Below are 12,973 nucleotides of genomic sequence, written 5' to 3' on the forward strand. Positions count from 1 at the left end.
TTGAGGAGGATAAAGGGCTGAGGCTTGTGCACCCGACTACCATCAGCAAGCATAGCTGAGCCAGTGCCTGACCCACTGAGCTGTCTTAATTGCATGTAAGTCTGACTGAGCATCACTTCATTGTCTTTGAGCCTTGGTAGCCTTTGCACTTTTTGCTAATTTTATCTCCTAATATAAAGATCCGGTGTAACATACACATGCCCGAAAAATACCCAGATTGGTCCAATAGAGATGGACAGTGAAGGGAAGGGGCATGTATCACCTCAAACCCTCATGCTGCAGGCGTGAGCCCCAGTGCAGACATAGAGACCTTTATACTGGCAGGTGGAGGGGTGAAAGCAGGACAGACCTCAATGCTCCATTAATTGCATGCACCCCCATTCCCTCTGAGATCCTTTGCAATCTCCCCAGGGAGCCTCTCATTATTTTTAACAATGTTCCACTGTTTGAGTATCTGAGTTTATCACGGCAATTCACTGCAAATCATGGCTATAACTGGGCACATGATGACAATAGCTGCCAAAACGGTTTGAGTACCTGGGTATGCAGTGGCCTTACCTAGGAAATGATGTGAGCATTTGGGCATACCGCATACAACACTACAGCAATACTTGGCAACACAAAAGAAACTGTTCACTAAGCGAAACATCTTTGAAATTTGAATAAATATTAATACGTGTGTGCTTATTGTGTACCCATTGCAATTTTACGTTTTACTCGTTATTCCCCTTTCCCTATTGGATATAGCTCTGTAGATTCAGGCAATGCATGTGTGCAGCCTCCCTTCTAATGTGCCTTTAAGTAGTTTCTGTTTCTCTGCTTCTGTCACTGCTGGGTCTTGCTTGGGGTTGTAGACACAATTCTACCATCACCATTTTCTCCCCTATGTCCTTGCAGAGATGCCCAGCCTCATCGCTCTTCTAACTCTGTGACCCCAGCTTAAATTCAATAATAATGTTTTGGTCTTGGGTTTGTTTGTGATGGTCATGTTCACAGTTAAACTGGGACTCTTTGGGTGCTGCTATTAACAGCTAAAAACGTGAGCATCACCTGCCAAGTACAAACCATTAGCATTGGAATTCAGCCAGGTGTTAGAGCATTCACAAACAGCTTAAATAGCAATTGTGGGGATACCAAAGGTGAATGATGCCATGACATCATCGCCGTGTGGGAAAGTGACCCGCAAAATGGTGTTAGAAAGTTGACAACACTATTTTAATGTATATTTTTATATGTTTCTTCTTTAGTCTTGCTTGGGTACCCCACCTCGGTGGGTGATGTCTGCCTGGCCGGGCATTCTGGCATCCCCCATTATGATGGTGCCCAAGGGTTTATTTTTATTTTTCTCTTTTCTTTTGCCTATTTAGATAACGTGCACACGTTTTCACTTTGTTGTTTTATATATTTTATATGTTTACTTTTCTTGAGTTTCTATATGATGCCTACCATGTTTTTTGGTACTGACACAGGCTCTATGTTATTCCCCAGCCGAATCAGGGCAAGTTTTTGTATATAGTCTTGTATCCCTCACCCTTCTAACATGAATCGGAATTTCACAGTAATTCTGGTTACTCGCTACTTGAGGATGGAGTTGACGCCCGGGGACTCTCTCGGCGGTACTAAGGATACACAGCACCAGATTTTTTGATAGTCAAGGACAGGTAATCGCAAACTTTGGTCGTGTGAAAGGCTCCATTTCCTCCTTTGAAATTACGGCAATTACGGCAATTTACTTACTGCCATTGTATCTGTGCTTATATTGTATATCTTGCTCAAAAAGCAACTCCTGGTCGCAAGTTCTGGGCCAGGAATTTAAAAGCCACATGAGAGCTGAGGCACCCCTCTCTCCTTCAGCACCTCTCGCTTCGCCACCCCCCATCAGTTCGCCAGCCTGGAGATGCTTTTGTTTGGATTTTCGACCCAATTAAGGCAGCAGGCTGCAGCGGCAGAAGAAAGAGCTCCCTCTGGGAGGTGGGAAACAGACCATGGCGTTGCTGCGGATAAGGGCTGGCAACGTCTGGTTGTCTTGTCTGTACCACTCACCCCCACCCCACTCTTAATGGCAGGTAAGCCTGAGTGTGGGGGTAGGAGTGAAACAAGACTAACATTTTCTTTTGCTATTCATCTGGACAGTGCAGCTCGAAGGTTAAACACAGTTAATTCTATCCACGTCTGACTGAAACCACACACTTAACAAGTGCTGTGAGAATGTACCCCATCTCCAATCACCCTCCTGCTGCCATGCAAGTACTAGCCCCCGCATCATGATTTCAATTGCCTATAAATGACTGCTGTGGGATGTTTTAACCCACTAGTCCAGGCCCTGCAACATTACTGTGTGCTGTTTGCATCAGAAACCTCACAATGGCCGCTGGAAAGCATTATATGCGCTAAAGTCACCCAGAAGTGCACAGGAAAACCTGAAAAATAGGCTGCCAATCCACTTTTGCCTATGTCAGTGGTAACACAGGAGACCACTGCCAAAACCCATCATTTGGCTGCCCACAGAGGAAAATGAAACTATTTGAAAAAGCAGTCCTGCATTGCAAGAGAAACACAGAGCTGTTTAAAAATCCGTTTTTCCTTGACTGTGGAAAGTGCAAAAATCATGGTTCCCAAACATCACAAGAGATCCAACCTCCTTGTTGGGTGTTAAACATCACTGTATTTAAAGAATTCACCTAAGCACCATGTCAGCAGAAACATATTTATCAGAAGAAAATCCACATTTAAAGATGCTTGCTTGGAAGAATATGTCAAAAATGGGCGCAGTACCGCTACTCGCCTGTGTCAGAAGCTGGCGATTACTTAACCTGTCAATTTAAACTTCTACATTAAGATCAAAGTATGGAAAATAACTCCTATCAAAAGCAATAGAGGTGGATACAATTCAAAACTATATTTTAAAAAGGCTGGAATTAAGAGATTTTTGGATATATTAGTAAAATGTAATTTGTATTTTTTGACAAGACTATTTAAACACTGTTTTAAAAGTGAGTAAAAGTTAGCCACACTGTGCTTCAAAGATATTCCACACCTTCTACCCAACAAAGGAATCTTCCCCCCTGCTCTGCTGAGAAACTGGCAGGGGTGTGTGAAGGGAACTGGGAGGGGGACTTTGGACTGTTGCTCTGAGTGGAGATAAAGGACTCCCTTGAACTGAAAGGAAATGCTAATTTGGGGCGTCAATAGAAACCAGCCCTGGTAGGAAGAAGCTCGAGTTACTCTCTGGCTCAGCCAAGCCTTGGAGGCGGGCCCAGACTGAGATGTGGATTTTCAATTGGAGAAAATATATGTTTGAGGAAAAGACTTATAGAAAATTGTGCCGAACTGGCATAAATATGGAATTTAGAGGTTATTAAAATGAAAAAGTTGCTCACAAGCAGAAACTACTCTGGAATTTGTGCAATGTTCAGAGACTGAACCACAAATATATTGATATTGTAGCAATTGTGATTATGCTAGGAATATGAAAATTTACAGGAATATGCCCAGATGGTATGTGCATGTATGTGAGAAACAGAACTGACACTGAGTAATTGACCAAAAGGGCGAAAAACTGTCATTTGTGAACCAAAGCTCTCCAGAAGATGGGACTTTGACAGACACGTGCCTTCATTCATATGTAATGTAAATATGTAATATTAGCAAGTTTGGGATATTGTGAATATGTTTTTTTATGAAAAATAGATTTTCTGGTTAGACACAAAGGGGAGTTTTTTCTCCCTGGACCATAATCATGACACATCATGACACACTGTTTCCTTCTCGAATCAGGAGAGAGGGAATACTTAGACCAATCAGTTTCCTAGAGGGTGGGCTTAGTATAATCAGCCTCCCCACCCCCTTGGGAAATACATAAATAGGGACTGTTGAGGGCACAGGGACAGACACATTCACCCATCATCTGATCGACTGGCAAAGCGCTCTTCAGGAAGAACCTATATCCAGAGTCCAGAACCCTGAAGCAAAAGGCCCAATCCAAAAAGCTGAACCCTTCTCAGCTGGCCTTTAGAATCTTGCAACCTGATTTTAACCCCAAACTTCCACGGGGCACAACTAATCCAACAGCCTGCCTGAGCTGTTTTGCTGCTTCTGGCCAAGAACCCTTGCCAGAACCCAGAGATCCAGACCTGTAGAGCAGAGCTGTACCCAGAACCAGCCCGTCAGATCCAGTACAGAAGGCCGTGCAGACCACAGTGCCTTGCTGAGAGCAGAACCAAGCACCTGTGACCTGTTCCGGCGGCAAGCGAATTCCAGTCCAAACCTTTGACCACATCTTTGACGGGCCCATTCCAAACCCATAGTTGTGAGTATTTAGCAAATCTCTTAACCTTAAGTAATCCTATCCAACCCATTCCAACATATCCAGATTGTATTGTAGAATCTCTTTTGTCTATTCTGAATCCTCCTCTAATCCATATAATTCTGTGATAATTGTAGTGATAATCATCTTGGAGCTAAATATATTTGCTGAAGAAAGTCAAGTGTCTTGGCGGGCAAAAGTCAGAGCGGAAGGTGCCCTGTTCTGGTGGCTGTCCCGTTGGGTATCTTGCATCTTCATAGCCTCTTAGTGTATGCCCAATCTTTGTTCCTAATCTTCAAAAGTGTATCTTTCATTTTGAAATCTTGACTCGTTTGAGAAAAATCGACCTTTACTAAAACCTTTGTAACTTTTGAACCTGTCACGACTCGCTCCCTTCGCTCCCGTTGTCAGGATCCACCCATGGAAGCTATGGCAGAAGTGGAAGATCACGCCGCGGAGAACCTTCTGCTAGCGGGCCAGTCCTCATCCAACATGGCCGCCTTCATTATTTAAGCAAGCCACGCCCCCCTCTCAGCGCGTTGTATCTGTGTTATTACTTCGTGATACCAGCGCTCGACTAACTCTGTTTAAACCACCTCCTGTGCCTTCTGCAGTTCTCTTCCTGCCCGCGTACCCTTGCGCTTGCTGACTTTGCTTTGATTCCCCTTTCCCTTTCACGGCTCTCTTCCGTTTCACTTTCTTTAACTTTTCTTCGCTCTGCGTCTTTTCATTCACACTAGCGGCTAGCCGCCATTCTCGCGTTTCTACGCGTTCCTCCCTGTGCATTTCGTGGATCTTGCTGTATCTGGTAAGTAGGGACTTTTCAGCTTTCTTCCTATCTGTACCAGACCTTCTGGGTTCGGAACGTTTCCTCGTTCCGGGGTTACCCCTCTTCTCTTTTCTCACTAAGCTCCTCTCATTATCTACTTACCTACGTCCTGCCGATTAACCCACGGATCGGTTCCTGCCTCCTTTCCTCAGCTGTATCCATATTGGAGGACGGTCAGTCTTACCTGATCCACGATTTCCTGGTTCACTCCGGATCACGAACAGCCACATCTACCATTGGAGTGCATAAGATTCGTCACGATCTCCGGAAGACTACACAGGGTTTTTTACTGTCCATCAGTCTTTTCCCTGTTGCAGGACCTTGGCTCCTCGGGGCCCCCCGAGACAGGTCCCACTCCCTGTCAAGGTGGCCTCCGAGGGAGCCAGGCCCTACTTGCATGATAGGAAGTCCAGAGACAAGCCCGCAAAGGAAGACACCAGGAGTCCCCGAAGGCCTTCCAAGCACTCCAAGGATAAACCAGAGGAAGCCACAGGTGAGGAGAAGGGTGGTGAGGTTCAACCTTCTGACAGAATACAACGCCCAGACAGACACATGGCTTCCCTTGAGCAGTATCAAGAGCTGGTTGCAGCATTACAGGGACTAACCCTAGAAGTCCAATCCTTGAAGACCGAAAACGCAGCTTTGCGCCAGCAAGTTGTCCTACACAGGGACGACCAAGGAGACCTACCACCCATGCCTCTATCCTTTGGAAAATATGATGGCTACCCGGGCGGACTAAAGGAGTATTTAGACGCCTGCCACGTATATTTCGCCTTTCGCCCTCACGCCTTCAATACTGCCAGAGCCAAGGTAGGGTTCCTAATAGCCAATCTCACAGGGAATGCCTTGGCCTGGGCCACCCCATTGGTGACAAGAAACGATCCAGCACTGGCTAATTATGATTTATTTGTGGACCTATTCAAGAGCAGATTCGAACGACCTGAAGTTCTGTACACCTCTTTTGAAGCGATACTAGATGTCAAACAAGGGAACACAGATGTACAGACCTATATATCTCGCTTTCTAAGACTAGCGGCGAAGACCGACTGGCCGGAATCTGCTAAACAGACGATATTCCGGAGGGGACTTCAGGATGAATTGAAGGACAAATTAGCCAGGGTGGCTCGACCTTCGTCATTTCAGGATCTAATGTCTCTCACTTTACAGTTAGAATACCGTCTCAACGAGCGTCGCCAGGAAAGGAGAAGACCTCGTCCCAGTCAACCCTCATCCAGCCTGACTCCTCATCCTACCAGGGAACATTTCACCCAAGAGGAACCAATGCAGATTGGGGCAGCCCGAGGCCCTCTCACACCTGCGGAACGTAAAAGACGCAGGGATTCGGGTCTCTGCATGTATTGCGGCTCTTCAAAACATCTCCTCAGAGACTGCCCTGAAGTTCCTCCAAGAAGGAAGGAAAACTTCGACCCTCGGTCCTTTGCAAGGGAGGTCTCGGGGGAACAAGACACAGTCCTTGCAACCTTACCAGACCAGCAGAACTAAAAGAAGATAACAGCTTGATGGTATTTAGAGTCAAACTTTGGACGACTGGAACCTCATGTGTAGAGGTGTTTGCCATGCTGGATTGCGGTGCCGCAGGGAACTTTATGGATGAAGGATGGGCTCGAGAGCAGCAGATCCCTTTTAGGCGAAAGGAAAGGTCCATTCCGGTTGAAGGAGTCGATGGTACCCCCCTGTCCTCAGGCCCGATCCTATCTGAAACGTTGCCCGTACGTTTGGATCTGGGAGAACATCAGGAACTACTGGTATTCGACCTCATAAGAGCAGCCCACTTTCCCTTGGTGATAGGGATACCCTGGCTTAGAAGACACAATCCGCAGATAAACTGGTCTACCAACTGCGTGCGTTTTGATTCTCCCTACTGTGAACAATATTTCAGATCGACCCATCAAGTCAAAGAAGACAAGGACAAAGGAACCCCCTCCTCAAGGTGGTCTCATCGGTTCCCCATCAGTACCAAGAATACGCCGAGGTCTTCGAAGACACTACACCCAAACTCCTGCCTTCTCATCGACCAGAGGATTGCGCCAAAGAACTTACCCCGGAGTCCACTGTTCCATTTGGCAGGATGTTTCCTCTGTCCCTTTCTGAAAGACAGGCCTTGAGAAGATATCGGAATGACAACGTGCAGAATGGTCTTATACAGGAATCAAGGTCTTCAGGGGGGGCTTCTCTGTTTTTTATTCCAAAGAAGGACACCACCGAGCTACGTCCTTGTATAGACTACAGAGGACTAAATCGGATTACTGTCCGCGATCGCTACCGATGCCACTCATAAGGGACATCCTAGAAGCTGTCAGAGGGGCTTCTTATTTCACTAAACTGGACCTTAGAGGGGCCTACCATCTCCTCAGGGTGAGGAGGGGAGACGAGTGGAAGACCGCATTTCGAACCCCCTTCGGCTTGTACGAATACAGGGTTATGCCCTTTGGCCTGGTAAACGCTCCTGCTGTCTTTCAAAGGTTCATTGACAAGATCTTCTCAGACATGCTGTTTGTTTCAGTGGTCGTTTACCTAGACGACATTTTGATCTATTCTCAAGAGCTACGGGACCATTGTGAACAAGTCAAAAGAGTATTACATCGACTCCGAACTAATCATCTCCTGGTAAAACCAGAGAAATGCCAATTCGAAGTGACCTCAGTCTCTTATCTAGGTTATGTCCTCTCGAAGGAAGGGATCAAGATGGAACCAGGAAAGATAAAGGCTATTCTGGACTGGAAGGAGCCAAGAAGTGTTAAAGAGGTCCAGTCTTTTCTCGGGCTGGCTAACTTCTATCGCCAGTTCATTCCCAACTTCTCTAACTTGATGTTACCCATCACAGGACTCCTTAAGAAGGGGGTTCAGTACTCCTTTGGTCCGGAACAAAGACGAGCCTTCTTACAGCTCAAGGAGCTGTTTACTTCCGCTCCCATATTGGTACAGCCGGATGAAGCTAAGCCATTCGTTATGGAAACGGATGCCTCAGGGGGAGCAGTGGGAGCCATTCTTTTGCAAGAAGCAGAAGACGGTCTCACACATCCCGTGGCGTATTATTCCAAAACCTTGAACAAAAGCGAGCGGAATTACTCCGTTCTTGAAAGAGAACTACTAGCCATCAAATTGGCATGTCAAGAGTGGAGACACTTGTTACAAGGAGCAGCACATCCATTTCAGGTACGAACGGATCACCGCAACCTTAGAGTGTTACAACAGATGGAGTGTACCAACGCCCGACATGCCAGATGGGCATACTTCTTTTCTCAATATGAATTTCACATCTCTTATATACCAGGATCAGAGAACAGAATGGCAGATGCTCTCTCCAGATGTCAAGGAGAAGAAGGCAACCATAATTCAGATCACGATCTCTTGCTTCCCAACCTTAAGATCATGGCAGGTGTCTCACTCTTTTTACAAGAACTTACCACCCAATACGGTTCGCTATCTACCGCTATCTACCGTACCACCCACAGTCAATCTGGCCAAAGATGGTTTGTACTACCATGGTACTGGGTTGTTTCTCCCGTCTAAAGGACTTCAGGAACAGATCCTCTCCTGGTGTCATGATGCCCCCCTCGCTGGACACCCCGGTATCAGGAAGACACAGGACCTCATAAGCCGAAGATTCTGGTGGCCAGAACTCCCAAGGATGTTAAGAGATATGTTTCGGCCTGTCCGATTTGTGCCACCAACAAATATCAAACAGGCAAACCATTAGGTAAATTACAACAACCCTTCCTAACCACCCAGCCTTGGGAACACGTGTCCACGGATTTCCATTTCTCTGCATTGGAGGGACTTCCATCAGCTCCAAAAAACGGCTTCTGTCTTCCTCCAGGATATAGTACGCTTGCATGGACTGCCTCGAACTATTGTTTCTGACAGAGGTACCCAATTTACCTCCAGGTTCTGGACTTTGTTGTGTCAACAGTTGGGAATACATCGAGCACTGTCGTCCGGCTATCACCCCCAAAGCAACGGTCAGACAGAGAGACTCAATGCCGGTCTTGAGCAGTACTTAAGATGTTTTTGCAGCAACAGACAAGAGAGCTGGTCTTCCTATCTTGCACAGGCTGAATTCGCCTACAACAACAACTACCACACCTCCACGAGAATGAGTCCTTTCTATTGCACTTATGGGTACCATCCTCAGCAGATGCCTTGGTCCGGAATACAACCCACCAAATCCCCCGCCATAGATGACCGGTTATCGGAACTAAAGAAGGTACATAAGCTGGCGAGAGAAGCATTAGAGGACAGCCAACGTTCACAAAAGAAGTGGGCCGACAGGAGTAGAAGACCCAATCCCGAATGGAAGCCCGGACAAAGGGTCTGGGTATCCACGAGATATTTACCCAAATGGATACACACCGGCAAGTTCGCACCACGATATCTGGGTCCTTACCCTATCCTAAGACAAATAAACCCAGTGGCCTACGAAATTCACCTGCCTAAGCACCTCCAGAGGATTCACCCAGTTTTTCACACCTCACTACTAAAGGAGTATAAGGAGGATCCCTTCTCACGGAAGCTCCGGAAGACCAAGACTCCGACCACGGTAGAACAACAGGAGTATGAGGTGGAATACCTGGTGGATTCCCGATATCGCCAGGGCAGTCTACAGTATCTCGTCCATTGGAGGGGGTTCTCCCCGGAAGAAAGAACCTGGGAACTCAGGCACCATCTGCATGCCCCAAGATTATTGAGAGAATTCCACCTGAGATATCCGGGAAAACCAGGGGGTTTTTGGAGAGAGAAGGGTTATACTGTCAGGATCCACCCATGGAAGCTATGGCAGAAGTGGAAGATCACGCCGCGGAGAACCTTCTGCTAGCGGGCCAGTCCTCATCCAACATGGCCGCCTTCATTATTTAAGCAAGCCACGCCCCCCTCTCAGCGCGTTGTATCTGTGTTATTACTTCGTGATACCAGCGCTCGACTAACTCTGTTTAAACCACCTCCTGTGCCTTCTGCAGTTCTCTTCCTCGCCCTCGTACCCTTGCGCTTGCTGACTTTGCTTTGATTCCCCTTTCCCTTTCACGGCTCTCGTCCGTTTCACTTTCTTTAACTTTTCTTCGCTCTGCGTCTTTTCATTCACACTAGCGGCTAGCCGCCATTCTCGCGTTTCTACGCGTTCCTCCCTGTGCATTTCGTGGATCTTGCCGTATCTGGTAAGTAGGGACTTTTCAGCTTTCTTCCTATCTGTACCAGACCTTCTGGGTTCGGAACGTTTCCTCGTTCCGGGGTTACCCCTCTTCTCTTTTCTCACTAAGCTCCTCTCATTATCTACTTACCTACGTCCTGCCAATTAACCCACGGATCGGTTCCTGCCTCCTTTCCTCAGCTGTATCCATATTGGAGGACGGTCAGTCTTACCTGATCCACGATTTCCTGGTTCACTCCGGATCACGAACAGCCACATCTACCATTGGAGTGCATAAGATTCGTCACGATCTCCGGAAGACTACACAGGGTTTTTTACTGTCCATCAGTCTTTTCCCTGTTGCAGGACCTTGGCTCCTCGGGGCCCCCCGAGACAGGTCCCACTCCCTGTCGAGGTGGCCTCCGAGGGAGCCAGGCCCTACTTGCACGATAGGAAGTCCAGAGACAAGCCCGCAAAGGAAGACACCAGGAGTCCCCGAAGGCCTTCCAAGCACTCCAAGGATAAACCAGAGTAAGCCACAGGTGAGGAGAAGGGTGGTGAGGTTCAACCTTCTGACACCCGTTCCTGCCACTTGGGGGCATGTTTTGGGGTTTATTCCCTACTGGACATTTCCTCCGAACCTAATGCTACAGTGTTGTGATGAATTGGGAGCGCTAAAACCTTATTTTCCAAGTTACTTCCCTTCCGGATCCATTCCAGGTTTTTGGCAGCCAGCATGCTACTTTAATCAAATGACTATGCTTCCCAGAATGCCTGGCTCACTGCTTGACCTCCTCCCTTGCAGGACAAGGTTGGGTGGAGGATAGGCAACACCTGTGGCTGCAGGTGCAGCAGGCGGCACACCTGATGGGTGTGCTCGTTAAGCAGCTTTAAAAACCTCAGTTTGCTTCAGTCCAGCGCTGGTCATCGTTGCAGTGTTCCTGTTGTGATTAGTCCCTTGTTCCTTGTTCCTAGCTTTTGTGCCTAGTTCCTAGTTCCTGTTTCTTGTTCCTCCGCCCTGGATTTCAGATTCATGTGCTTAATTGATTTCTGCTTTCTGGATTTCCCTTTCTGTCTTCCTCTGTCTGCATGCAGCCTTTCTCTGTGCTTTACCCTTTGATGCAGCCCAATTTGCCTGTGTTTTCTGTTTCTTTGATACTGTCCTTTGCTACTGAAAAACTTGATGCATTAGTCTTTCCTTTTTTAGATTTAGTTTCCTGCCTTTTCTCCTTGGATGGGTGGGTAAGGTTTCCTTTTGTGATATCATTTTCCCTGCTCCTGATCCTTACTTCCTATTGGGATCCATGCCATGTTTTCCATTTCACTTCTGCATTTATTTCCCATTTGATTATTTAGGTGTGGGGTGCTGTTGTAACTAGTCCCTGTGTGAATGCCTTTTGTTTTCCTCACTATTTCTTTAATCACAATTCCTACTTGCTCCTTGACTTAGGTCTTAGGTATTTAGTTATCCTCCACCCATTACTGTTATAGCCTTCTGGGTCCCTGTTTGATCAACTGGGTTCGGGGTTTACTGACATTCAAGTGGTCTTTCCGGTTCTCGTGAGTACTGTTTCTAAGTGCCTTATTCAGTATCATCCAGAGTGTCAGCACACAGATCCTGTCCTTGCTTGCCTTCTGCGTGGGCTTAGCGCTGTCAGTATCTGTAATAGCATAGTGGGTAAGGAGTTTGCCGACTTTCCTTTCAGTCATAAGGAGGTTCTAAGTGCTTACCCCACATCCCTTTTCATATATAGGTATTTTTGTTTCACTCTATCTGCACTCCTGGGTTTTAGTATATATGAGTCGTGGTTCTTGTGTGCACGTTGTTTGATTCAAGGTTATTCACTGTGCGATTTTGTGCACATTTCCCTTGCCATATTCGCTGCCTTTGTACTCACCTGATTAATCCTGACAGAACCGTACATGCTAGGAATTAAATTTAAATGTCAAATTGAAGCAGACAGCCTCAGCTTTCAAACAAGCTAGTTTTTCAGTAATCGCATTTCTTGTGCACTGAAAAGTTTGCCGCGATTCTGCATTTGGCTCAATTTCATTCCATATAAAATTGCTATTTCTTGCATTCAACCTCTGAAATTCCGTTTCCTATTTGCCAGTCATTCAAACATCATTGCTAGGGTCTACCCGAACCTATCCAAAGCTGCTCCCACTAGTTATGAATCCCTTTTAGCAAATTAAAATCCATTTTTAGCATTTTTCCCATTCATTTCAGATCGCATTTAAAAGCGTTTGACCTGTTTAAAATCATTCCTGTTCTCTAAGCTTGCTGGGGGAATTGGGATTGAAATTGCATTTGTTGATTGTATATTTCTGAAAACTGTGTTCCCCCATTCCATCTCTTCATCTTGCATATTAGGGGGGATTGTGTAGTAACAGGGGAAAGACTGATTACATTGTCTTTGATTGACTTCATATCAAGTTTCATTTCTATGCTGTATTAATTTCATATCATTGCATTTCATTGAACACACACAAAGTTATTCTCTGCTACATTATTTTCATCGCCCATACTCCTATTGATTAAAGAGATTGTTGATTGTTGTGATATCACCCATTGCTGATTAGTGTATAAATATTAATAAGTGTGATATCTAGATATTGTTCATATTCATAAAAGTGTGATATATATATTGTTCAATTCATCAAATACATCTTTTAACTGTGCAAAACAACC

The sequence above is a fragment of the Ambystoma mexicanum genome, chromosome 12 (assembly GCF_040938575.1).
Source record: "Ambystoma mexicanum isolate Mex_15411 chromosome 12, UKY_AmexF1_1, whole genome shotgun sequence".
In the NCBI taxonomy this organism is placed as follows: domain Eukaryota; kingdom Metazoa; phylum Chordata; class Amphibia; order Caudata; family Ambystomatidae; genus Ambystoma; species Ambystoma mexicanum.